The sequence below is a fragment of the Semicossyphus pulcher genome, unplaced genomic scaffold (assembly GCF_022749685.1).
Source record: "Semicossyphus pulcher isolate SPU_LCO1_2020_fin unplaced genomic scaffold, fSemPul1.0.p SCAF_1, whole genome shotgun sequence".
In the NCBI taxonomy this organism is placed as follows: domain Eukaryota; kingdom Metazoa; phylum Chordata; class Actinopteri; order Labriformes; family Labridae; genus Semicossyphus; species Semicossyphus pulcher.
This window is the reverse complement of record NW_027211603.1, coordinates 5,134,649-5,161,425: the sequence shown is the minus strand read 5'-3', so window position 1 is coordinate 5,161,425 and position 26,777 is coordinate 5,134,649.

Below are 26,777 nucleotides of genomic sequence, written 5' to 3'. Positions count from 1 at the left end.
CATGTTGGTGCAGTACAACATCCAAAACAGACAGGAAGCAACAGTGACGTTTATTTTTGAGTCGTATTTGTGTCCACCTGAAAAATCCACTAACCTTTGAGCTCCGGTTTTATTTTCTTGTGTTTGATTGACAGGAAACACTATCTGACTTTTGATTTGTTAAATGTTGTTGTGATCATTTTTTTTGCATTGCACAACACTGAGCTAGAATGAGACTGAAACACTTATGGAACAATGGGTGATGGATCTGTGGGTGAGTCAATACCACTAACCCTTTTCACCCTTTTCAGTTTGGTGTGAATACTTTGAAAGGTATGTTGGTGCACAACGAACACTTTTTGAAAAGGCAACGGCACAATTTCCTGACAAACAGCGTGATATAAACAACCCGCTGTGTCTTGTGTTTGCATTGATTTGTTTTTGACAAAAGTCAAGGCTCATTTGTGAGACACAAATGTAATTGAAGACACTTAAGTGTCATATAATGACTGTGATTACATGAGAGGCACAAACTGGGGCTGAACGTGCCCGTGCACTGCTGTCCTGCTGTTGTGTGCTCTCTAGCACTCATTTCAGTGTTCCATGTTTGTTGTTGTGGAAACATCTTTTCATGTTCTCTTTCTAAGAGCACTGATAGTTGCTATTATGAGTCAGCCTGCTATTTTTGCCCCTATATTTAAATTGAAACGTTTAACACAAAGTCCTGACATATCAAGTTTTCATGCTATCATTACAATCATGACAAGCAGACAAAAACACAGCGTGGCCGTTTGGCCTGACAGACGGGCTGCACAAATATGTTCCTGATTGCAGGACGCGTTGGTGTCTTTCTGCATAATTATGTTACTCATGCTCAAATTTCACCTTTCATGTGATGCTGCAGATTACTGATACATACCAAATGATATTCTGTGTTTGGGTGATAAATGGGTGATAACTTGTTTTATTGTACCTCCATTATCTTCCAACCAGAATAAAATACGAGTCCAAACACGGCAAGATAGTAAAATTAAATGCTGCCCTGCAGCTACAGAAGACACCATGAAATTAAAAGGGCACTGGTGCAATTGGAGAGCAGCACGGTGGTGCAGTGGTTATAGCACTGTCATTTCACAGCTGGAAGGTCCCTGGTTTGAATCCTGGTGCGGACTTACTCTCAAATTCTGCGTTCCGTCTGCGCCACGACCTCCAAAGTCGATCGCGCCCATTCAAGTCAATGCTCGTGATTCCACAGCACGCGGCACGGCCCGTCTCCGGCGCGTCCCAGAAGCGTCTCTCCGCTCTGCTCTGGGTCTATTATCTCTCGATTTCGCAATTGTCGCGTGAAAATGTAGTTCTCCGGCGATCTTGTGATCTTGCCAATCCAGCTGCTTGGGCTGGAGGGGGCGCCTATATTTATGTGTCAGTCCTGCGATTGACTGGCGATCGGTCTAGGGTGTAACCCCGCCTCTCGCCCACTGACAGCTGAGATAGGCTTCAGCCGCCCTGCGACCCTGAACAGGATACGTGGAATAGAAACTGGATGGATGGTGCAATTGGCTTTCAAGGATGTCTTTTGATTCTCCAAAAACTATGACAAAGACATTTTAGAAGTTACGCTTTCAAGGTATCTTGCACAGACCAAGATACAAGAAAGCTACTACTTTCTTATCTGTCGCTAACATATAAAGCTAAGCAACTTAGCTTAGCTTAGCATAAAGTCTGCAGGGTAAACAGCTGACCTGGCTCGGTATAACTATGATACCTACATTTTGGGCTCGGGGCTAAGTTTCATAACATGGCAGGGAAGTTTAAAAAATGATTGAAAAAGTCACTTTGCTCGTTGTAGTTGTTTTATGGGATTTGTTGACAGAAGCCAAAATATAGCATAATGTGAGCCTTTTCCATTAACGTTATATTTTGTAAAGGAGGCCTCTGTTTTATTTATGTGAAAGTTACATGGTTGACATGAAAGGGAACATGTTTATGCAGGTAAACAGTAAAGTTCAATAAGATGAATCACTACATCTCTATCAGTTTCTGTTTCTCAGTCAGCTGCCCACATCAAATCAACCCGACCCGCTCTGTGTGTTATTAGTGGATCATAAAAGCCGGCGAGTGTTTTCATCGACATCCAAGCTTCTCTGCTCCCTTCATTTTATAGGCTCAGCGTCTGATTCAGCAGTGGTGCTGCTTCTTGCCAAAACCTGCCAAGGTGAAATTTCTCTCTGAGTGGAATGCAGAGTTTCTGAATAAAATCCAAACAACAGATGAGGCTGTTTATGGCTGGGAATAAAGAAAGCCGGCCCACAAAGGCTTCGCACCCAGCAAGTTCTGGGCAGCTCTGTGAAGTTTTCGAGCCAATCGGTTCAGTTTGTTTGGCCAGGTTGTGAGAACATCTTGAAGAGTACAGTGCAAAGGTATGCGCAGATAGTTGAATCAGAGCTGACTCAACCCTTATTCTAGCAATATAATTACATTTAATTTACTACAGAGAAAACAACTAGAAACAACAATCATTTCAATCTGTGTCTGACTAATGCACAGTAACCTACAACCTATGATTTTATGTGTGACACTTTAAATGAGGACCATCTTTTAAAATGCATATGTGGAAATGGTTGCTTTTAACTGGGGTCATGGGACTACATTATATATGGTATATGGTATTTTCCTTTAAATAGAAACATAGAAAAAAACAATAATAGGACATTATTTACAAACATTGATTGAAAGGTCATACAAAATTGGAAGCACATGTAAAATGCTACTCCTATGGACTGAGGTCCCTGCGTACCCCAAAGGTTTACTATTTGTTAATTGTGTCTTCCTTTAGTTTTATCAAATACCCACATGGGTGGTACCTTTCCACTGTACTCTCATCTAGCACCAATACGGTTGTCATGTTGATATAATTATATGTTACTTACTAATTGCTGAGATTTTGGGACATGGTTACACTGTGAGGCAGTTTGTTGTTGAATCCCTAAAAGACGCCCATGTTCAAACTGTTCTGTTTATTTAAAACAGATGTTTACACATTAAGAATACCTTTAATCATTACATAAACAGTATTATTCCATTGTTTACTCAGGGCCTGGTTCAAATTGTCATTGAAAACTACATTTTGTCCTGTTTTGACGACTATTTGAATTGTCTTTCTTGACATTTATTCCGAACATGTAAGTTATTTACAAAGTTGGTACTATTGTTGGTTTTCGTAAGAACAATAACTGAGCTGAAAAAGATGAAGTCTATAATATTTCCCCTGTGGCAAAATCAGAAAAACTCACAAGGTAAAAAGGTCGTCAAAACTATATCCAATAAACTCGCTACCTGTTATGTGACTTCTGTTTACAGGCCGTGGCTGCCCTGTAACTGAAGTGTGTGAAATTAAACAGAGCAAACACAATAAACTTTTACACTCCAGTTTGGACCAACGAAAAGCCAACGCTCTCCTTTTCCTCAACTCTGCCCTTTTGTTAGTTTTCTTTCCATCTCTAAACTTTCCAGTAAATTCTCTTGAACTGCTCTGCAACTAATCTTTGTTGCGTTCTTGGTTCTACGTCCTTATGTCCCCACTAACACCCTCCACCCCCTCCACCCAAGGAGCTGTAGCTGTAATGACGGTTGATGGAATTACAGTAAAAATATTGATCTGCGGCTGGCTGAAACGCTGAGCAGATCCCTGGCTTTCTCTGCCAGCTTTCCTCAGCTTTCAAGGACTGTTTTTGTTCCTGGAGAGTGGGCGGAAGACCACCTGGAGTGAAATTACAATAACATGATTATAAAATGTAGAAATTGGAACGATTGAATCTTAGTTAACATAATTTTTTAAAGGAAATTTGTTGTAAGTTCAGGCCATCAGTCAAGGAACAAGTAATTAGTTTATAGTTTGCATAGATACTTCCAACTACCAGTCATATTTGGCCATTTATTTATATGGTGGCATTTTATGCTTACATCAGATGGTTGACAGTAAAGATGACAGGAAGTGAGCGGTGAGAGAGATGAGGAATGACATGGTACAAAGGCCTCCAGGGCAATCTTCTTGTGGTAATTTATAAAGGTCAACATCATGTCTCATAACTCCCCAACTTTGTTCTCACTTCACTCTTGATATTTCGTATTGGTGAGATAACTGCCAGTTTAGTTCTTTGGTTCATAGTTAAATGGGTCTTTTTTTATGTCCAGGCAAATTCTGCTACAGGTTTGTTGCATTCAAGTTTTCAAAAAAACAGATTATTGTGTAAATAATGGCAGGTGTTCTCTCAGTGTGTTACACTTACTTTTCAGATTACGTAATCTTGTGCCTGCCCTTTGTTAATGTCTAAATTTAATGAATGCTTACATTGTACCCTTCCGTGTCTGAGTGAGACAAACCAGGCTTGCAACTAATTATAATGTAAACCCTTCCATGGTGAATTAAGACGCCAAGAGAAACTGCTTTTCTAGTGATGTAGTAGAAAGACAAAGAAAGTCTGCTTGGGGTGCTGGTCAGGGGCAGCGGATGGGCCAAAAAACTCAGGACATCTGCCCAGGAAACCAGGTTTCAAAACCTACCCAGTGATGAACTGCAAACAGACTGTTTGACCTTAACCGCGTTAGGTAAGAAGCAAACAGATGCTACCATGTGGGTCCCTATGACGTACAAATGACCCTATCTTGTGCATCTGAATGAGACACCAAAGGACCGTGAAAAAGCACTGGTTTTTGACTACCTGTGATTCGGCATGGCCATCCATGGCAGGAGGGTCAAGGAGGAAGGTTCAGACGAAGAGCGATCCTAACCAAGTCCTCATTGGTGGAGCAGTTGGAAGATGGTGGCTGGTCAAATGTTCAGGTGATTTCTGGGATCTGGGAGAAACACCCAAACAGTTGTGAAGGCGAAGTCGGCTGCAGCAGTGAGAGGCACCCAATTGTCTCAGAATACTTGGACCTTGGCCTTCTTACTTTCAAGGAGCCTGTGATTTCTGGCTCCTGAAAAGATCCCACTCACAGGCATTCTCCTGAAGGTTGTCTTCCACAGCCGAGTACCTCAATAAGCATCACTCGTCACCAGCTGCAATGGACAGGCCATATAAAGTACAAGACAAACTTCCATCTCCCATAACAGGATCTCTATAGTGCCAACTTTAGAAGGGAAAGCGCTGCCAAGGAGAAGAAATAAAAGCAGTACATGGATAACTTTATATCCCACCTGAGGAAACACTGTTCCAACCTAAATATCTGGAATAGGATTGTGTGGGACAGGAGCTTTTGGAGGGGTATGACTTATGGAGCAAACAGGAAAACAAAAAGGCAACACAGAAAGCAAAGACCCACCACCGAAACTTATCATCCACCTACAAATACCACATCTCTGTCAAACAACTGCCCACACAGCTCTTGACAATGTGGATCCAGGACTGGCCACTGTAGTCATCTGAGGACTCACAAATAATCCTTTTCACCCACAGACGAACAGTCATACTCGCCCATTGTCAAACAAACCAACAAGCTGGCTTCCATAGTCTAACGCCAAGCCCATCAGGTTTTGCTAAATCCTTAAATATTGGCCGCAAATATACAGTTTCATTTTTTATAATGGAAGCTATATATTTTCCTGACACAGAGGCCATGATTATAATTATGGAGTAGCATGTCAACAGTGCAGTTATGTGGCATATTGATGTGTTTTTAATCGTTTTTGGACAACAGTGGAGCTCCATGGCAGAGACGAATTTGGTTACGTGGGCAGTACTTCATAGTACGACTAATTCAGTGTTGGTTTAGGTCATTTTAAAGGACTGCTAAAATATAGCTCGACTGATTGTTTGAATGCTTGACAGGAAAGCTATACTTGACCAACAAATAAATAAAAGCTTTGTGGTCGTCCTCAACAGAGATTTTAGCGCTGATTGTCCAAAATGTAAATCAACAAATCTTTCCGATGAATGAGTTCCCCATTGCTCCGTGAAAGGTAATACTTATTGGCTGTTTGTAAAAAGTCAAACAAACCATTTTAGTCCCAAAATAAACATAAACTTAAAGTCAACAAAGGATCTTGTATCTCTTTATGTACGAACCACAGAACGTAAATACATCAGAGAACACAACCATACAACCTGTCAGTCCCTGTTGTACCGTGATGACTGAATACAAGAGAACAGAGGTATAAATAATAGTGCTCTACTTGGTGTTTTGTGTGTGTGTGTGTGTGTGTATGGTGATTCATTGAAACAGGCTGGCCGTAGAAAAAAGGAGGATGATTGAGTCATGGTTGCGGAGTGTTTACGGCTTTTCAGCACGGCTCAGATTATTATACCTATAAAACCGCCTTTTATCATTTTACAGGCTCCATAAAAACAACACACACACACACACACAATCACTGTTTTTCTACAGTATTCTAATGTGAATATTCTCTTCATCTCAACCCAAGATTTTACACAAACCTATATAGCCCAATGACCATTACCTCCTGTAACCTTTCCAACTGTTTGTATTCACCAGAGCTCTGTGAGATTTGCTTCTGCCCAAGCTGAGAACTTCTTTAGAGTTCAATTCAGTCAACCAGAAACCGATTCACCCGCCATCACCCTGTCAAACGGAGATGAAAGAAGTAATTGAGGGTTACAGAAGGAGCTGGAATCGTTGTTCTCATCTCCCTGCCATCTCTGAGATGATGGGTCTGTGGACAACAAGCCATTTTCTGACTGAACTAATTGTGCTCTTATTTTGCAGCTTCCTGCCTCTTTACTTGTGTTTATGTTTTCTGTTTTTAAAGATGGAGACTGCAGCCTTCAAATTCCAGGAAAGCTTCACCTGGAAAAAGGACAACTACAGTTTGGAGCTTGGTTGGTTGGTTGGTGTTCATAACCAACTAAAGTCTTATTTTCATAGTATTTCTCCCAGTTCTTGACACTATTCATTTACTTGCCAAATATGCTTAAAAGAAACTTAAATGCTGTGTGCCAGATTTTAGCACAAGAAGAAGTCCCAATGAAGACCTCAATGCATACCCCAAAAACCACATTATACACCAGAAAAAGCATCTCGCATTGTTCTCACCAGCTTCCCACCAGGGAATTCCCAAATGGCTTTTGGATTTCATTGGATCATACAGCTGTGCTGGAACCACCACCAAATAATGTTCTTAGAGGTGATGAGTCAAGTTTTCTGCTTGCAAAAGACTTGTTTCACTTTTGTTTCTCTGGCGGGAAAGATAAAGACAAAACTTTTTCTGCTTGATTTCAGAAAGCTAATTTTTCTCGGTGTAGTGGGGTTCTTTGGAAAACACTAATCACACTGGGCCTCATGCAAGAAGCGATATACGAACACATTTTCTCATTTTTGATCTTATCCACGATTTTTTCTTATTTTGTTCGTACCCATTGGTTTCCGGCATTCACCAATTATTTCTTATTTTTGCTCTTCTCTTAGGTAAGACACCATTTTACCATTGGTGGAGAGCACTCTTACTCTAAGACAGTCCACAAATTGTTTTAAAATTGAGAAACATAAAAAAATGCACTTTTTTCTTACATTTCCGTAACTGTGAGTCCCTTGGCTGATAAGGCATTCACAGCATCACAGATGTTTTTGGCGGCACCTAATGGTGAAACAAGGGAATCACAGGCGCACACTTCCCAATTTAACCAGACGTCTACGGTTGGTTCCCTTTGTCATGGTGCTAACTCTTGCTTTGCCTAGGCTCAGTCACCTTTGTGTTACCTCATTCAGCGATAGTGACTAGACAGAGAGCATGACACAACATGCACCTGCCCTTATATAGTGTTTAAGGGGCGTTACCTATGCTAATTACAAAAAGCAACATGCCCCTCCAGTTTGAGATCAAGTGGGATTCATCATTCAGCTCTCCTGGGTAAAAGCAGATTGGGATGGTTAAGAACGTTTGGTGCATCCGGCGTTGACTTCTCTTATTTTTTCTCTTAACAGAAAATTAAGAGAAAATTTAAGAGACGGTTGCTGCATGAGGCACAACGTGTCCCAAACTGCTGACAAGACCAAACTGTTCCAAATAAGAGAAAGAACTGACTAAAAAAGTATGTTAATAAAAAATATAAAGCCGCACGATACCGATCCATTTACTTTGTTCGGGTGTTTTATGTGCATGTTTTGGTGTTGATGTGTCATTGATCTGCACCAGAGGATCCTGGCATTATGTTAGCAGTAGCCTGTTGCGTTCAGAGTAACAACAGCTGACTCGTATTGGCCCTCACCTCACCTCCAAGCTCGCAGATGTTGCTGATATGATTGTTCCCTCCGCCCGTCTGATCAGAACCACCCAGCGTGCTCGACAGAAACCCGATGTGCTGCAGCAGGAATGAGGAAGAAATAAGATCTGACACCAAACAGACAGAGAGACACACACAGCAAACAGAGAAGGCTTTATTCAATCTATAAACATCTCAGGTGTTATTACACCTCGCAATGGCAAGGAGGAATCAGAGTTGCATTCCCTGAGGCACAAACAAGGCAGTAACCAATGAGGTCATTCTGCAGATGAACTGTGTCAACATAACAGACACTGCTTAGACTTGTGTTAACACATGTATGTCATAAATTCCTTTCTACAGCTACCACGATATAGCCCGAGGCTTCGCTGTTATATATTTTACTTCCATATGACACTTTGGCTGAGCTGCTTGCACTGAGGTTACTGGAGTCACCGCATGTGTCATTAACACCTTTCAGTGCTGTAAATAAGGAAAAATCTTGGCACATTTTCATACAGGAAGTCTCTTCTCGCTGCTATTTGAGCACGAGTCGTCGGCCTGAAGAAAGCCAGCTTAAATCCACAGCTGACAGAGAGGTAATCAGCTTTCCTGGAGACTGTTTTTCCTCAAAAGCCCTCGTCCATTTTTAGTTTCATGCTGTTTTCGGAGTTCATGATGTCATGCCGGCGTTGGCTTTCAGGCTGCTCCTTTGAATCCTTAGATCCGTTTTTAAAACCTGCCATTAGCCAACCAGGAAGCAGAGAAAGCAAACCAGTGATTCACCTCCGCGCGTTAATTTACCTTTCGCTGCTTGACGCAAGATGATACTTCCTCGAGTTCAAGTGTGTGTGTGTAGGTGTGTGTGTGTTAAAGAGAGAGAGAGCGAGCAGATACCGACAAAAGGCACACTGAGCATCAGCAGAGAGAGGGGACAGAGAAAAACAAACTGAGCCAAGATGGATTTTCAGCTGAATAAAGAAGAGAGGTTCTGTTAAAATACAGAGGATGTGAGCTCATTCTGAATATATTTGTATAAGAAGAAGGGGGTTTAAGATTTCTCCCCCGCTCTCCAGAAAGACTTGTTCTAGCCCGAAAGTGTTCAAACTATTTAGATTTGATATGAGAAACAGAAAAATTCACATATACAGAAAATACTTGTTGTGTTTTGTAGCACTGAGTTACAGAGCAAACTAGTACCATGTCTGATTGTACAGTAAAACTTTATTTCAGGTTCCCCTATTTAACATTTTAAATAGTATATAAAAATTAACTGTTAATAACTGGGGTGACCAGAGGTGCGGTGAAAAGAGGAAGAATAGTTAAACACTGCATGTATACTCACTGCATGTTTTTATGTCACCTGTTGAGGCTTTACAGGTGGAACATACCATACGGCATGGCAGCTAGCTCATTAACATAAGTGACAACTCTAATAACACACTGAGCAAGGGATCAAATGTGCCGCAAAATGATCTCAACTCAGGCTTTCGACCTGTTTCATGGTCCCATTTGATCCGACCGTGTTTAAAGTAACAATCTCAAATATTTCAGTTTTGTGCTCTTGAGCGCCACCCACTGGCGATAATCAGTAAGTAGATCGTTGTAGACTGTTTGCCTTCATCTGAGCGTCGAGTTTGTTTCTTTTTCTTTGGATTTTCACATATTCTTGAAGATGTATCTGTAGTCAGCGATCTTTTCTTTGTTTGTTTAGCAATAGTAGATTACTGTTTACTCGCAATGCTTACATTGCAGCCGGTTAGCTCCGCCTACCCTCTCTGACAGACCAACCACTGCTGGCTGATGGAAAACGCGTCACTAACTGGGCGCCGCTTGTGATTTTTTCTGCGAATGTCGCCACAGACACCCAGTCCATAGAAATAGGATATACTGCAAATGCAAAAGCTTCCATCAGTGTGCCATAGGCTCAATCACCATTGTGTTAACTAATTCTGCAGAGACGTTGACTTGAGACTTGGTGACTTGGACTTGGGTCGACTCGAGTCACTGTTTTGATGACTTGTAACTTGACTTGACAAAAAATAAATGACTTGAAACTCGACTTGAGTTGAGGCCTGATGACTCGGATGACTTGCGTGTGTTCATAAGTTTGAATGTTAGCTTTTAAACATAAAATTATATAAATCAGTGTTGTCAAGTTTCTGTCTAACTATCAAGTATGTACGCAGCATACGTCTGTGCCAAGATAATACAGATACAATTCATTGTCATACTTTTTGAACAGGTTATATAAATTGGCCAATAATATCATTATTAGACGAGCTGCTAACACCTTGTGTTTTCTCTTTATAAAGACCGGATACTCCAGGTAAGAGTGCTGGATCTTGGGTGGAAAAAAAGGGACTTGACTTGGGACTTGACTTGCCTTAACTAAGGACTCGACTTGCATAACCTGTGACTCGAGACTTGCTGGAGACTTGGACCAAATGACTTGAGACTTAATTGGGACCTGAGCAAAGATGACTTGGTCTCAACACTTTTCATTCAGTAACAAATAGTGACTTAACAGACATTTATTTAAATGAAAAAGTTTGAGATTGTTACTTTAAACCACTGTGCCAGTTTCCACTGCTAATGAGGACCAGGAGGTTTGGTTTAAGCTTAGAAAACTGGTCACAACACACTGATAGTTGCATATTTAACCTATAGAAAAAACAATTAAAAATGACTCTACATTTACGTCGCTAAAGTCAATGAGATAACTCTTCAATAGATCATATCTTTAAGAGGGTTTTAATGTTCAACTCTATGGTGATGTGTAGTTCAGTTTATGCTGCTGCTGAATTGTATTGAAATATTCCTGGGGGGTTCAATTCAACAGCACATCAAACTACATAATCCAAAAGGATAAAAAGTTCCTTTTTAAACCAGTTTAAACAAAAATGTATTTTATAATCTCATGGAGAACGAGATTAAGGCAGGCTGAGTGTAAATGAAAAAACTCCCTTTGCTTTGAGAAATCCATCAATCAATAACTCAAAACCACGGGGAGATAAAACTGAACTCTCTGTATGGATAGATTCCACACACAAAGGGAGAACATGTGTTTTTGTGTAATTTTGCTGAACTGAACCTTAAATGCCCTCTATATTTATGCACCCATAACTCTCTGCCCTCTACACCGACTCACAGGCTCGCTGCTGGACTTCCACCTGACATGTTGATTGGTAAATGATGACTGATGGTTGCTGTTCGGGAGTCTTGAGAACATTTGGGGTCAGAGCTGCTCCTCTTGTATATCGTGGAGCTTCAGTATACAGTATAATCCATCACTTTTCTCTGGTCAGGCTTCAGATGCTCACATCGCGTGTTGGCAAGCTGCGGCCAGAAGTTATAGAAAGAACATAAATCTCATTGTGTCCTTAAACATTCGTTCCTCGGGGCTGAAAGCAGAAGTGGAAACTTCTCGCTGCAGTCTGAGCTGACGATCAGGTGAAAGAAAAAGAAGACTGGTTTTGTATTTTTTCCACATTATATTTCCCATCCATCACTAAGCAGCAGAGAAATACTGTTACTGAACATCTGTTTCAGGTTTGACACCACTTGGAAACAGAGACAAGTTATGTACTGGAGGGTTTACAGAAGGGGGATGAAACAGGTGATCCAATTTACTCTAAATTATCTTCTTTCTGTGTTTCTGGCAGTCGAGCAGGGAGCTGATTTGGCACATACAGCTTAATTAAAAACATGCCTGCTAAAGCTTATCGTTTCTGGCAATAGTCTCGTCTCCGTAAAATCATGTTTATACAACTAATCACCACCAGCAACTTCTAGTATGGGGGTGTATGGGAAGGAATTTAAATCACAACTTTAAAGCCAACTTATTCTTAAAACTGCTATGATCAATATTTTGAATTTAACCATGATTTAAATGTGAAAGCAGCCGCTCTTAAGGCTAAACTTACAAAGAATAATCACCTGACTCTGCTGTTCCTTACGTCCCCAATAAGCTCTTTTATTGTCTTTCAGGTGATTGTTTTGGTTTTAAAGTTTGTAGCCTTGGTATTCTCAGCAGTCACTCCCATCGTCAGCAGTGTTTCCAGGCAGCTGTTTTCGGAGGAATATATCTGTTAAACCAGCAGTCCTCTTACTGTTCAGCAACAAAAAGCTGTGAGGAAGATTCTTCTCCAGAGTTGGTGGAGACCAAACCAGAAAAAGAGAGAAAGAATATATTTACAACTGTTTTCTTGTCCAACTCCAACCAAGCCAGCACACTCACACGGGGCCCTAATGGGAAACCCTGCTGGGGTCCAGCCAATTTTGTCCACGGTTTCCTTGGAGGCCCCACATGGGTTATTGCAGATGGGTTGATTGATGGACCTTGATGGGCTCCATACTGAGCCCATATGGACAGAATGAAGCTCACTTGGGACCCATCCAGTTCCCATGTTTGGTGTCTAAGTGGTATTCCCTTTTGTAGCTCATGTTTATTCTTTTGGGTAACCCAACAGGGCCCCTACACTATCCACTTAGCACATAGCGCATGTGCCCAGTTAGAGTCCCAACTCGTTTTTTTCAAAACAATATCCACTAATGACAACTAAAGAAAACTTCTAGTAAACTCAAAGCACTATTTAAGGCAAAAGAAAGCTTGTTGTATTTGTTAAGTATAAAAAAAGTCAGAGGTAACAGGACACAGGATATAAACGGACTGCTTACAAAGACAGTGTTTTCAGACTTGCTGTTGATGCCGCCATTGCACTCAATGGCTGCCACTCTCATGAGCACACACAGCTTTTGGCTGCTGCATTCACAGTGTCCTATTTTCCAACCTGTGTTCACATAACAAACCGACTACCTTCCTACAACTACAGGAATGGGGAAAAGAAACAGTCATAATCTATGTAGCAATTACTTGTCCTTCAAAATATAATAGGTAAAACAATGAGGTAGCTTTCATTAATGTATACTGTTGTGACCTTCAGTTTTATTCTGAATATATAATCAAAACTTTTATTTCCTCAAAACTGCAGGTGGGGACTCTTTATTTCTTGGCTCATCCTTTCCTTTCTCACACTCTAACACAGTTTTCACCGGTCTACTAAAAGAAGACAATAGACAAAGCACAGCTTGTGCTGAGCGCCTCTGCCAGAGTGCTGACTAGGACAAAACAGGATGAACATCACACCTGGGCCACCTCGCACTGGCTTCCTTTTCTTTTAGGATTAATTTTAACCCACTGGAATGTGTTTTTTTTTTTTATGGCATTACATAGTTTGCTACACAGCATATCAAATTGCCTCAAGAGTAATCGTCCTGTTCACAGTTTAATATCCAAAAGCAACACTCATCTTTGTTAATGCTTCTTTTGTTTAAAACACACTTTGACACAAAAGAGCTTTTGATTAACTAATGCTGTATTTATTACTTTCCTTTATATCATTTGTGTGTCTTTTTTTATTTCCTTCTCATTCTGAAAGCTCTTTCATTCCTTCTTTGTTAATAGCTACATTGTATGTGGCTGATTTATTACGTATGTTGAGTTGCATGAAATGAAAGAATGAAATGCTATAAATTAAAGTAACTGAAAGCATAGAATGGGAGCATACTCTAAGTTGAACACTGAATATTTATTTTAAGAAACCTCTGATTTATGTTGTGATCGACTCGTTCAGCCCGTTAATCATTTCAAGATCCTTGACATTGTGCAATACTTTTCTTTTTTTGTTTTTTGTATAATCATGTCGGGGATTGTCACACCGAGGCATGTTAAAACATATGTCTGCAAGACCATTCTTTCTTTTGGTTCCAGCACACTCAGTATGGGCTACACATTATAATTTTAGTTCCCTGGGTTTGTGTTCAGTTTAAACTCAGCAGAAAGAACAGCACTGCAATTGCAATACTTATCAAGGCCGCAGCATGTATTGTATGTATCCGCAGCATGGAGAACATGGAGGAATCCGACCATAGATTATAATCAAAATTGCCAAATACCTCAAAGTATGCATCTCCATGTCCGGTGGATATAAAGGTTGTAATGTTTTTATTTTGCAAGTTAGGATTAACATGTTTCAGTCATCAGTAGCTGGGTCAGCTCGCTGGCATGAGGCATAAATCTGCACATAGTGCTGGAGAATACACATTGAGAACGCTGTTGTATCTTATTACATTAATTTACTTTAGCCCTAATCTTTGTATAAACTGATCACCAACAGTGATGCTTGATGCATCCAGGTGGTGAATGTGGGCGTGGATTTCTCTGCTTATGGACAACCTTGGACTACATGTTTTAACTACGCACGAGTTCTCTAACTCCACTGTTAGGTGGCTGGGTTAGCTGCGAGCTAGCTCAGCGACGAGTTAGCTCTTTTTTCAATTTAGGTAATGTAGGCCTACAAACTGGAAAACAACTGGTGTTCCCTGCTTCCCTGAATGTTACTGTTAGCTTTCCAGTTAGTGATAATCAATTATGTGTGCGAGTAGATGCTATGTCACCAAGCTTCTAGCATCATGTCTGTTTTATATTTAGGTTCATGTGACACCCAGTGGCGAAAAAGTGACACTTATGTCACACTGTGCTTTGCTATCTGCTGTCCGACTCTTTACAGGAGCAGTATGATGCCTCTAGAAAGTGCACACCTGATGCCCTGGCATGTGATGATGATGAGGGGAAGCAGACGGGTCAAACCTCAGAGGAGACCTGCTACCTCTGGGATCACAGGACTAGACTCTGCTGCTCAACCTGTCAATCATAATGCTTAGCCTCAGGCTAGACACACACACACATACTGTATATACACACATACACCGACTCTGTTGAAAGAGCTAAAATGAAACAGCCAGTGATGTCAGGACATTGTTATTTATGGCTCAGGAAGAAAATCCAAAAGACTAATTTCCAATGCAAGAGGCTGAACTCCAGCTGGACATCAAAGACGCTGGCAGCCAAGTCAGAGTGCAGAGGTGACTGCATGGAAATGAAACACTCATATAAAATTCATAATGCATTCAATTTACTTCTTGTGACAGCACAGGGCCTTTGTTTCAAAGACCTTGCTTTTACTGTTTTCGCTGTCAGTTGAAAAAGCCATAAACTGAAAAAAACATGGCAGTGCTGTATGTGACAATTTCCCACTGGTTTCATGGAGTGTAGCCCAAGTAAATAATAGTAAGAAAACCCTAAAATCGTATTGACTTTAGGCCAAATGACTTCGGCAATGTGTGCATAGTTGGTGTTACGAGATTGGTCAAAAGGAAGAGTGCCAAAGATCCTCTTTAATTCTTCTTGTATCATGCTTGACATTCGGTTCCACCTAGTGGGGTACCATATTAGGCTAACATCTTAAACCTTGGCTAACTATTGGTAACTATTTTAAGACAGTTGGTTGACCTTTGACATGAGATGTGCAATCCTCCTTGCAGTTTTACATACATCTTGAATGTGACATGTTCTCTAGATAAAGGGTACAAAAATGAGAACTTCTGGTTAAAGGTTAAACAATTGTGAGCTTCATAGAAAGGCATCAAACTGCAGAATAGCATAGGAGGCATCTTTACATTGGGCAACCCAATGTTAGACTTTCTATCCTTTTATTTGTGGATCTACTTGACAAAAAGTGAGTTTCAGTTCAGTTTTAACTGTTAGTAAACCCACTGATTCAGTATTCGCTAATCGCTCTTAAAGTCGAGGTGAAATGAAAAATGTAATTTTAATCCTTTTAGATCACATCCCCGGTAATATTGTGCATCTATTTGACAATATAGGTTAAAAAAAATACAGAAAATCAAAATCTGATCATTTTTTCTTCTGGTAAAACTACATTTCACGCGTGCTTACGTAAGTTAGCACCAAACAATTTCAACCAATCAATCTGCAACATTTAGCCGCAGAGCACCAGGAACGCTCGGTCAGTTAGCTAGCTACTGCGCTGTGGAGAACGTCTGTCTACGCCCACTTCTCAACGATCAAATCAAATCCCTCTAATGATATGTCCCGTCTGCACGTCCTGTTTCACTCGGAAATATGTCACGATACGGAAGCTAGATACTCTCGAAATGCCGTTTCAGCTCGACTTTAATTTATATAAGTAAGTTCATATTAAATTTAGTGTGAACTAGGAAGTGTCTTTCGCAAACTTTGAACTCTCAAAAGTTCAAATGGTATTTTATTAATGCATATAGGCAACATTTATATCATCTGGCAGTTTAAACTAAGTCTAACTATGTCAATACATAAATTAAAAAATGTATATTTTGAATTAGGCACAAGATACTCAGTGAAGAAACTTCTCCCCTTGTGCCCTCATCCCAATAATAAAACCTACCATATGACCCTTGGTGGTCACCGCAACCCAAGCAGCATTGCAGACTTCAACAGACGAGCTCCAGGTATTGACAAGGCTGACACTGGCTTCCCTACCACATGGCTCCTAACGGCTCCCACAACTCCAACTTCTAGTTAGATGAGCAACGAGAGCCAGGATATCAACGTGGGTTATCAAGTAGGCATCTCCCTTCATCTGTGTTTTGTCAAGTTAGGCCCTCGACCCCTTGGGGAGGCAGTGAGCTCTGGGGTCCCACAACCAATCCCCTCTATGCTGGCTCTCATCGGCCGTCACAGTCAGAACTTCTTTGTGCTCTCATATCCTTGGAAAGCGCAATTATTCCTGGTGCCAACGTTGTATATGAGAAAGGCTTGAAGGAGTAAAGGATCACCATTTCCTTTGCTGTGGACCGCAATTGACATTATTTCTTCTCATCCGAATCCACTTTAATTGGCCCAATAAGGCCTCAACTCTATGAATGACTCTTTTACAACCAGCCACAGCTGCCTGCTGAGCTGTACGAGGCCGATCACAAGCAGAGCGCTGAGAAGTGACAGGCAGAAAAAGGTGACAAGGATGACGAGGGTGTGTAACCACAGGAGGAAACCCAGTCTGTTTACCCAAGTGATGTTTTAATTTGAGCTCTGGGCTTCAACCTCCTTTTTTCTCTGGGTGCTTTCAGCGTGGATCGCCTTTTTTCACCTCCTGAAATTGGGCCCGGGACTTTAAGACAACATTGGCTTTGGCATGAGGGCAGCGACTGGGGAAGTGACGGGACTCTTAAAGAAGTTTCCTCCGTCCTCCACCTCTCGCTGCCCACGCTCTGATCAACGTCACATCACATTCGACATTCACAACAGCCAGACCCGCCGGCTCGGGTCCCCTGACGTCTCTCCGTGCAGCTCTGATGAGGTCACAGTCTTCTGCAGAGGTCAGAGCCAACGCAGGAGTTAGTCTGTGGAAAGACTTCTGTTAGCACTGTTAACCCTATTATTTTAGTTATGACCATTTTAATATCACAGCGTCATATGCAGTTTAAATGTGATGTTTTCTCCAACTGTGGTGACCTTCAATGCTGTTCATTTCATCAACATTGAATAGATCACATAACTTTGGTCCTTTATTTTACAATTTTTTTTCACATGTTGATGAAAACATTCAACTGTGACTTTGCAGGTACATTTTCAGGTATTTTCTTTCTTTCTTTTTTTAACAGGACTAATTGAAACAAATGTATGAGCACAAACTTGGGCTCCACTCAAAGAAATATCAAAATCTTTTCAGTCAGGTCTATTTCTTTAGCATGTAGTGTCACTGCACCCTGTCTCCCTATTGGTTGTCCTTTATGGCTGTCAGGCTAGGGGGGCGGGCCTACCTAGTCGCACAGCCGGTGTCTAAGTAAAAGAGTTATTGCCGAAACAGATGCCGGAAGGATGCAGCGGGAGGAAATGTTTGTGAGTGCCGCAAGGGAGGACAGACCGGCGAGTTTCCCTCTTTGTTACCGTGTTTTGTTTAAAGTTACTGTCCAAGTGTTTATGTACAAATGAACTGTCAAAGGGAGCACTCAACCACATCTGATGCCAAGGCACAAAGAACGACTGCTTCTTATTATATGACCAAAATGTCTTTCTTAGTTCACATGATGACGCCTGAAACAGTCAATTTCCTAAAAAAAAGATGATGCGGTTAAAACTCATCGTCCATCAAAGCACATGTCCATTGTAACGTTTGGAAGCCAAGAAATATTATATTTTACTTAAGAGAAAGACAGGAAGGAAAGGTAGAACGTGGCTGGCGTCCTGCTAACAGAAGAAAGGAGATTGGAGGATTATTCTCACTCGTCAGGCAGATGATGGGAACTGACAAAGAAATTGATTTCCATTATCTCAGGACATCTGACAATCTGCTCCATCAACATTTGTACAAACATCAATCACTGAGCGCTGACACCAGCCCGCTGGAAGTTTTGGATCGACTTGCCATCATCTTTATTTGATTAGGTGATATCTTGTTGACATTTTGTCCTGAGAATGCCACAAGAGGAAACCTAATCGTGTTTCCACAATCAATAGGATTCATCCTCTAGGGAGCTGTCATGTGCTCGGGAAGTTTTATTGCAGTCTTCAAGATGCTGATATTTCTTCTGAATAAGTGGTAACTTCGTTCTGAGGATGGTAGAGTAGAAGTGAGGGAGTCACGTAAGTGGCTTGGATTCATGCCCTGATTATTACCTTTATCAGTAGTTGTTGAGACATTTTACTGTGGACCAAAGTGTTGAACAGAAAAACCAGCTATCTGCCATTTAGGCCTCACTTCTAGTGATTTCGATTTTTAGCTTTGCAACACTGAAAGCTGACACTGCCAAACGTGTTGGGAAAATGTCGAAATGTAGATCCTTTATTGTCCAGCATGTTTAGAGATGCAAAAATCATGAATCTCAAAGCTACATTACAGCTGCACGGTGGTGTAGAGGTTAGCCCTGTCGCCTCACAGCTAGAAAGTGTTACATCAGTGTTTCCTGTCTTATTTTGTTACTTCCTGTGTTGCCTGTTGGATTCACTTGGTGCTTCCTCAGGTGACTTGTGTTAATTCACGTGGTTGCAGTCACCTGTGCTCAATCAGGCTGAGTCTTATTAGGCAGGGCCTTCTAACCAGCTCAGTCTCTCTCCCCAACTCGCAGCAGCAACACCTCAGTGTTGTTTTCAGGTTGATATTATTTCTGTTTATTTCTTTTTCAATAAAGCCAAATGCATTAACTTAATTCCTCTGTGTTGTGTCCCTTATTATGTTCGGCATTTGAGCCAGCCATAACACTAGTTTGAATCACAGTTCAGATGTTGGGGGGCCTTTCTGTGTGGAGTCGGCATGTTGTCCCCGTGCATGTGTGGGTTCTATCCAGGTGCTTCGGCTTCTTCCCACAGTCCAAAGACCTGCTTGTGAGGTTCAGTGGTGACAGTGTGAAAAGATGGCGATCAGTCCAGAGTGTGCCCTGCCTCTCGCCCAATGACAGCTCGGATAGGGTCCAGCTTACTTTTACCTCCGGTTTGGTCTCCACTAAGTCCTGACAAAAATATTTGGATTTTCAATTTCTACATGCTTCACTACTTTCATAGCTAGTTGCTAACTTGGTCTGTCTGCAGTTTGGTGCTGTACTGGAAGTGTCCAGTACTTTTCTTAAAGCTTTTTCTGCAGCCTGTGGAAGGCTTAAAGGCTCTGCAGACCTGGGTGATAACTGGTTTGTCATGAGTAACACCTTTCACTATACACGTTGCCATCAACTGTAGTAGTATTTTAGAAAATTGCCAAACATTCTCTTAATCTTAACAGTGCAGTTTGTAGTTTGACCTGGATGACTCAGTTTGCCCACACAGGTATTAAAACTAACCTCAAAAAACAAGAGAGGACGAGCTGATGAGTATCAGTCTGAGGTGTCTCCTCATCCACTGAGAGCAGAGATTGAAGCTAAACGTTGCCCTGAACACAGACTAATCGTCCTCTCTCTGTTTACAGCACCCAAGGGTGCGCTTTAATGAGGCTAACGGTGATATGACTAAACATCCTGCAGCCTTCATCCGTCAGCAGGGCAGCAGGCCCAGGCTTTAGCTGCCTGCCGGAGCCGCAGAAGAAGCAGAATTACACCTCCTGTCCTTTCAGATGACTTTGATGGCTTGAAAATGTCAGATGCAGCAGCTTGTAAGCTTGCAAGGATTTGCAGGAGGATGGTGACAGAATCGGAAGGAATGTTGTGAACAATAACCAAAATAATTCTGCAGGGGATTTCAAGGTGGTTCTGGCTTCTCAGAATCTCACCAGTCTGAGTGTTGGTGGATTTTTAACTGTCAATCATAGGGTGATTATTGACATAAAATTGGTCATATTGATTGAAAAAAAGAGTGAGAACCCTTTCAAGCAATAAAGTACAGTTACTATCTGCTTTCTAGACACCATTAAATACACACAGAAACTATTGTTGTGTGTGTTCTCTTACGAAGTTTTGCTGTCCTTGCCGTCTCCTGCTGTTCCACAGTCAGTGTCCCAGACTCAAGGCTAATGCATGCACTGTTCAGGGGGGCGGAGCATTGAGGTGTGGTGGCCCCATCCAAGGTGAGTCCACCTGAGTGAGGAGGACGAAGAGTAAACTGAGCGGTGATGAATATGGATGCTCTGAGGCTGCAGAAGCTGCTCTCCTGCTGCTCTCGAAAGGGTATATCATTATAATATTTCCAAATATTTTCTGTGTACTTAAAATATCCCAAAGATTTCCAACAGTGTTCAACAGCAGAGAAATATGGAATTGCTTTAATTTAAACGTGCGGTGCTTCTGGTTGCTGTCATCCGAGCACCAGATAGTAGGTCTGAGAGAGAGGAAGTGAGGATGTCATCAAACTGTTTACATAAGCAGCATGACATGAATAATGTGAATAAAATATTCCTGACTACAACTTTAACACATATCATTGTGACAACAAGTCATTGTTGGTTTAAAATAATAACTCAATATTGACTTTTTGCTACACACAGGACTTTAACGCTCAAATTCCACAGGATCCGGATCCGGCTCCGGCGTGTTATGTGTGCGCCGCGACCTCCGGAGTTGATCGCACCCATTCAAGTCAATGCTCGTGATTCCACAGCACACTGCCGTGGTCCATCTCCAGGTGTCCCACGAGCATCCATCCGCTCTGCTCCGCTAAAGATATGCGCCGGGTCTATTTTTGATTGAGGCCGCTTCAAGCATGTGTCAAGTTGAACAGAGCAGATCATTCTAAACAGGAAGTCACACACAAAAACAGCATACAGCATCCGGCCTTTTAAAAATAAAACACCATGTACAGACCGGTACAGACTCCCGTATCTTTCCATTTTCATAACAACAACACACTGAAATCTTAAAAAAAGAACACTTTTAATTTAGTAGTGTACTCAGCCATGGTAGAAGCACAAAAATCACGTAACGTGCAAACTGAACTGTTGTTTGTGTGTTGCTCTGTTTAACATTGATGTTACTGGTGATTTCGCAATTCCCGCGCAATAATGTAGTTCTCCCGGATCAAACACGCTTCCTGTGGGCGAGGGCTCGCGCTGTCTGATGGACCAGAACCGTGGCACAGATGGAATGCGCTGGAAAGTGCCGGACACAGATCCTGTGGGATCGAGGCGTAACCCCAGTCCTGAGATGGAAAGTCCTGCATTAAGTGGACTCTATCAGTTCCTATCCACACTCTGACTCAGGTAAGACCTACACCTTGGTGCACGATTATAAGGGGCCCGTGTAAATTTACATGCATTACTTTTTGTAGCTCTTTGTATGAACAGTAAATAAGACCCGTCGGACTGTTGATGTGCAAGTCAAGTCGGCATGGGAAAAGAAATACAAGTTAAGGTATGACCTTAATAAGCCTCATTGACTTCTTGCCACAGTTGACAGCACTTCCTGGTCCACTCAAGTCCAAAACAAGTAAAGTCCAGTTCTGACATTTGCCTGAGGTACTATTTAGAGGTAGTTCTTACTGCTGCAATTACTCTAATTGTGTTGTTTTTATTTCAATGTTTCTTCTGTAATATTTTCCTGAAACTATACATTTGTCAGTAGAAAACGATCTAATGTTTTCTTTTTCACTTTATCATTTTGTGATCACATTAAAAAGTCATTAAGTTATGATTACTCCCAATTTTGATATCGCAAATGAAGAGAAACTGTGTACACATGATCAGTCTCACTAAGGCTTGTTTTTGAAGCAAGCAAATCTTATTGGATTGTGGAAAATCACTATTAAATCGCCTCCAGTAATAACCATATCCTCTGTCATATATCCCCAGTTATTGTCAGACTTAATTTTAAATTATAAGCGTGGGCTCCCATAAACCCGCTGAACCCTTGTTATCCTCGGCACCCAGCTTTATCTGTGTCAGGTGTGTCTTTATCACCAGGTTCAGGTGGTTGACATTGAGGTGTATATCTATATTAGTATTATTGGATAATGGGGGTTGTGGTATATTGCAGGGTTTTTTTCCCCCATGCACCCAGTCAGCAGGTCATTATGGCTTCGTAGCTAAGCCACAGTGGCCCGGCAAAGGTAAAGGAAGTCTGTCTGAGCTGAAGTCTTCATCAAATTGAAGTTTCCATTTTCCGTCCCTGTGAAATCCCTAAAGCAGTGCCACGGTGGATCCATTTCACACCTGGAAATAGTTTCCTCGGCGTGTGGGTTCAAGATGAGCTTACAGGCAGGCCGACAGGCAGGCGGAGGAGGCACGGGACATTTAAGCCTCCATCAAATAATGGCTTTGTAATTTCACAGCAAACGGCTGCGTCGAGCCAATCCCAGCCGCTGCCTTCCTCTAATTTTATCTCCTCCGCCGCCTCCCTCCCTCTCCTTGTCTTCCTGCCTGTTTCCCCCCACAGACGTCACCCCTATCTCACTCTGTTTCTCGGGCCGTCTCTATCTCTGACAGCAACAGACTCTATTAGCTGTGATTGGTTACAGTTCACAGCCATGAAATGATGCTGGGGAGGGAAAAAAAAGTCAACAAATTTGAACAACTCGCATTAGCTGCAATGTGAAACCTGCTGTATCTCTAAATGCGACATGTGACAGGTGTGTAATCTGATGATGTCACTCGCTTCAAAGGCTTAAATAAACATTAGCGCTATCTCATACCTGCTTGTCCAACTTTATGCTCTTTGTTCGGATTTTTTCATCGTGGAATTTTCTTAATGGTATTTATAAAAAGGGGACCCATCTTGTGAGGTTATTTTAAGGATTTCATTGTAATTCAAAAGAGGGTTAACAGTGGAGATTCAATTCTTTTAGCAAGCAACGACTCAGAAATCTCTACATATCGAGCCAAAAACACAAACCAGGAATAATCTGTTACCTACACAGGCGCCAGAGTTCTGTAACAGTATATTGTAAAACAACATGGGGGCTAGCTCAGATACCAATGACGCATGAAATGAGATCCAGGTAGTTCACATTGACAAACAGATCCATGAGTTTTGAGGCTTACTAGACAACAAAGCACTAAGCAGTCTGAGAAACTGTGAGATAGGATTTACCAACTGCTTTAGAAAGTTTAGAAAGCATCAGCAAGCATTATATCTTTCATTGCGATCATGCATTAAGAAATTATGAACAGACAACAAAGTTCTCTACCTATGTCCACCCTTTCTGTATCTTCAAAAACTTGACAAACTCAAACACGACATTCACACCAATTTCACACAAAATTTGAGCTTCAATATCAGCTATTTGTGGCACATTCCCTGTGAAACACTGTCGCACAATCCAGTGTAACACTACAACACCTTCCAGGAGAGGCTCCCAGTAAATGCTCACTAATTATCCCCACTAAATCTTCGGAAAGCTTTTACCCATCCTTCGAGGCCATTTGAAGCAACTATTTAGCAGTTATTATGACAACCTTGGACAGCATATCTTCATATTACATCCAGCTACAATTAACATCCCTACAGTTAGCCTACAGCTAGCATCTGTATCTACACTAACATCAGTTACAGCTAACATCTGTACTACAACTAACATCTGTACAGTTACAGCTAACTTTCCTACAGTTAGAGCTAACATATGTAAAGCTACAATTAACATCTGTACAGCTACAGCTAACATATATACAGATAGCTGGCATCTGTACAGCTACAAATAACATTTGTACAATTATAGTTGTAGCCTACAGCTACAACTAACTGTACAGTTAAAGCTAGCATCTGTACATCTACATTTTTAAAGTTATAGCTAGCATCTGTACAGCTACATTTCTAAAGTTATAGCTAGCATCGGTACAGCTACAATTAACATCTGTACAGTTACAGCTAACATCTGTACAGATAGCTGGCATCTGTACAGCTACAAATAACATTTGTACAGTTATAGCTAGCATCTGTAGCCTATAGCTACAACTAACATCTGCACAGCTACAAACATTTGTACAGCTACAAAAAACATCTGTACAGTTATAGCTAGCATCTGTACAGCTGCAGCTAACATTTGTACAGTTACAGCTAACATCTGTTAAGGCTAACATTGGCTGAGGTAGATAAAAGTCCAGCAGTTTCAGTGAACATTTTCTTTCACCTGTTTTTGATTTGTGACCTGCAATGCCCTGTTCACTTGGATTCTCTAATGCAAGGGCATGATCCCTCACTAGCTTCCCACTGGAAAATATGGTTTAACTGTATTGCATTTGGAATATCACTCTGGGTCTCTGCTGTAAAACCTGTTTAGATTGTCCACCAGTGTTTCAGGGTGGTAGTTTTCCCCCGTTCTGGTTCGACAGAAATGTTCAGACATGTAAAAACATTTCCAAAAGGCTATAGTAACACACTTCATAGAGATTAAGTGTTGCAGCAAAGAGATATCGTAGTTTCTTTTCACAGACACGTGTGAGAGTGAGAGCGCATGTAATTCATGGACTAGTGAGAGTGAAGCGCGTGGGAGATTTAGCAATGATTTAGTGCAAGCAGTCACACTGTGGAGAAGTGGAAATGTTTTCCTAAGGCTCACAGCACTTAACAGCCCGGGGTTACGTTCACAAACACACATGCTCTCTCTCTCACACACACATAACTCACATAAACACACCTGACTTTCCCAGCCGCTTGAGTGCAGCTATAATGAAGTGCAGATTGAAAAGTATTTGATGTAAGCACCTGGCAATTATATACATTCACACATAAGCTTACTGTACATTTTCTAACACATACTGTAGTGTAACTGTACTGTATCCAGCTTCATTTTAGCTGTGGGATATCATAAACAGATCACAGCATGCCTGGACTGAACATGACAGTCCTAACAGTGATGACAAGTATACTGGAGAGAAAGGGATGCTTAACTTTTCCACAGCCAACATCTTTTTGTGCGCTCTACATCCACCTCCCTGTGGAAACCAGCCTCCACCTGTAATCATCTTTCATTGCTCCAACACACTGCTGAAGGCCTTACTGGCCTCTTAAAGGGAAAATCCACCATATAAAACTCTATCATCAGGAGCTACAATTGAGTTTGATAACAGCTATTGCTCAGTGTTTTGGAACGTTTTGCATTAAATGTCAGGTTATAATGTTTGTTTTTATAAAGGGCTTTGACATGGACATAATTTTACAGCAGTCAACGGTTACAAGTTTTTCTTAACAAGCGTCACAAAAACAGACAGATGGGAAACATTGTGGACTGGCACCTTAATCGAAAATAATTTGAAACACAATCTAGAAACATAAACTGGCAAAACAAGTAAAAATACAACGTATCCTCATACAATTGTTCGTATTATATGTGAAGAACACATTTTCATGCATAAACACGTGCTCATCCAAGCTCCTTCAAATAGTAACACATCGTCAAACCCCCTTTGGCCTCATATTCAGACCATAGATTGTATAAAAGAAGTGTATGTAGCCATCGTAACGTCACCCATTGGCTTTTGAACCCCCTTTTAAAAAGCCTTGAGTGCGCATTTTGGTCGTTGCCATCTTGGTTTTTAAGGAACCATAAGTGACTGTATTTGGAAGACACCATATTTGGGGATACACATTGTAACAGCTAGCTAGGTTGACAGTCTGCAGTCTTGAGACAAACATTAGAATAACAAGAGGCTTTCTCCCTGTTCTTCCCTTTCCACCAACATTGTATGAATGCAGCACAAAACACTTCACAGGCTGTTTACTTTCAATTTTTGTTATGATTCTGTGAACATTTTGAAAGACTGAAAGTCACAAGATGATATCAATAGCTATGTCCCAATCCAGGGGCTGCAGCCTTCGATGGAGGCGGTCTACGGAAGATGCCCCATTCATAGCCTATGTAGACCCTTAAAGCCCAAATGAAATGAGATGGTCTGGTCTGCGGGTTAGGGTTAGGGTCTGGTCTACAGAGGATTTCCTGTTTGCGTCACCAGCTGTTCCCACCCTTACCCTTGCATCACCAAATGCTATTCGATTGCGTTAAAATCAAAAACTTTTACATTTAAAAGTTTATTCCTCGGCCATGTAAGAGTCCGCCATCTCATTTGAATTGGCGGCCAATGAATGTCGGGATATGTCTGTGATGCAATCAGGCTTCAAATACGGCCAAGGCTGCAGCCCCTGGATTGAAACACAGCTCATCTGTCTTCATGAATGTTAGCCATTGCTGCATCCCAATGTGGGAGTTTCCTATTTTGAGGTCCACTACTAGACAAATAATTTCACAAGGACTTTTTCCATTTCAGGGGAAATCAAATGCGTCTCACAATTTCAGCTTTCTCTTTCTGAGTGTACCACTGGTAGTATCCC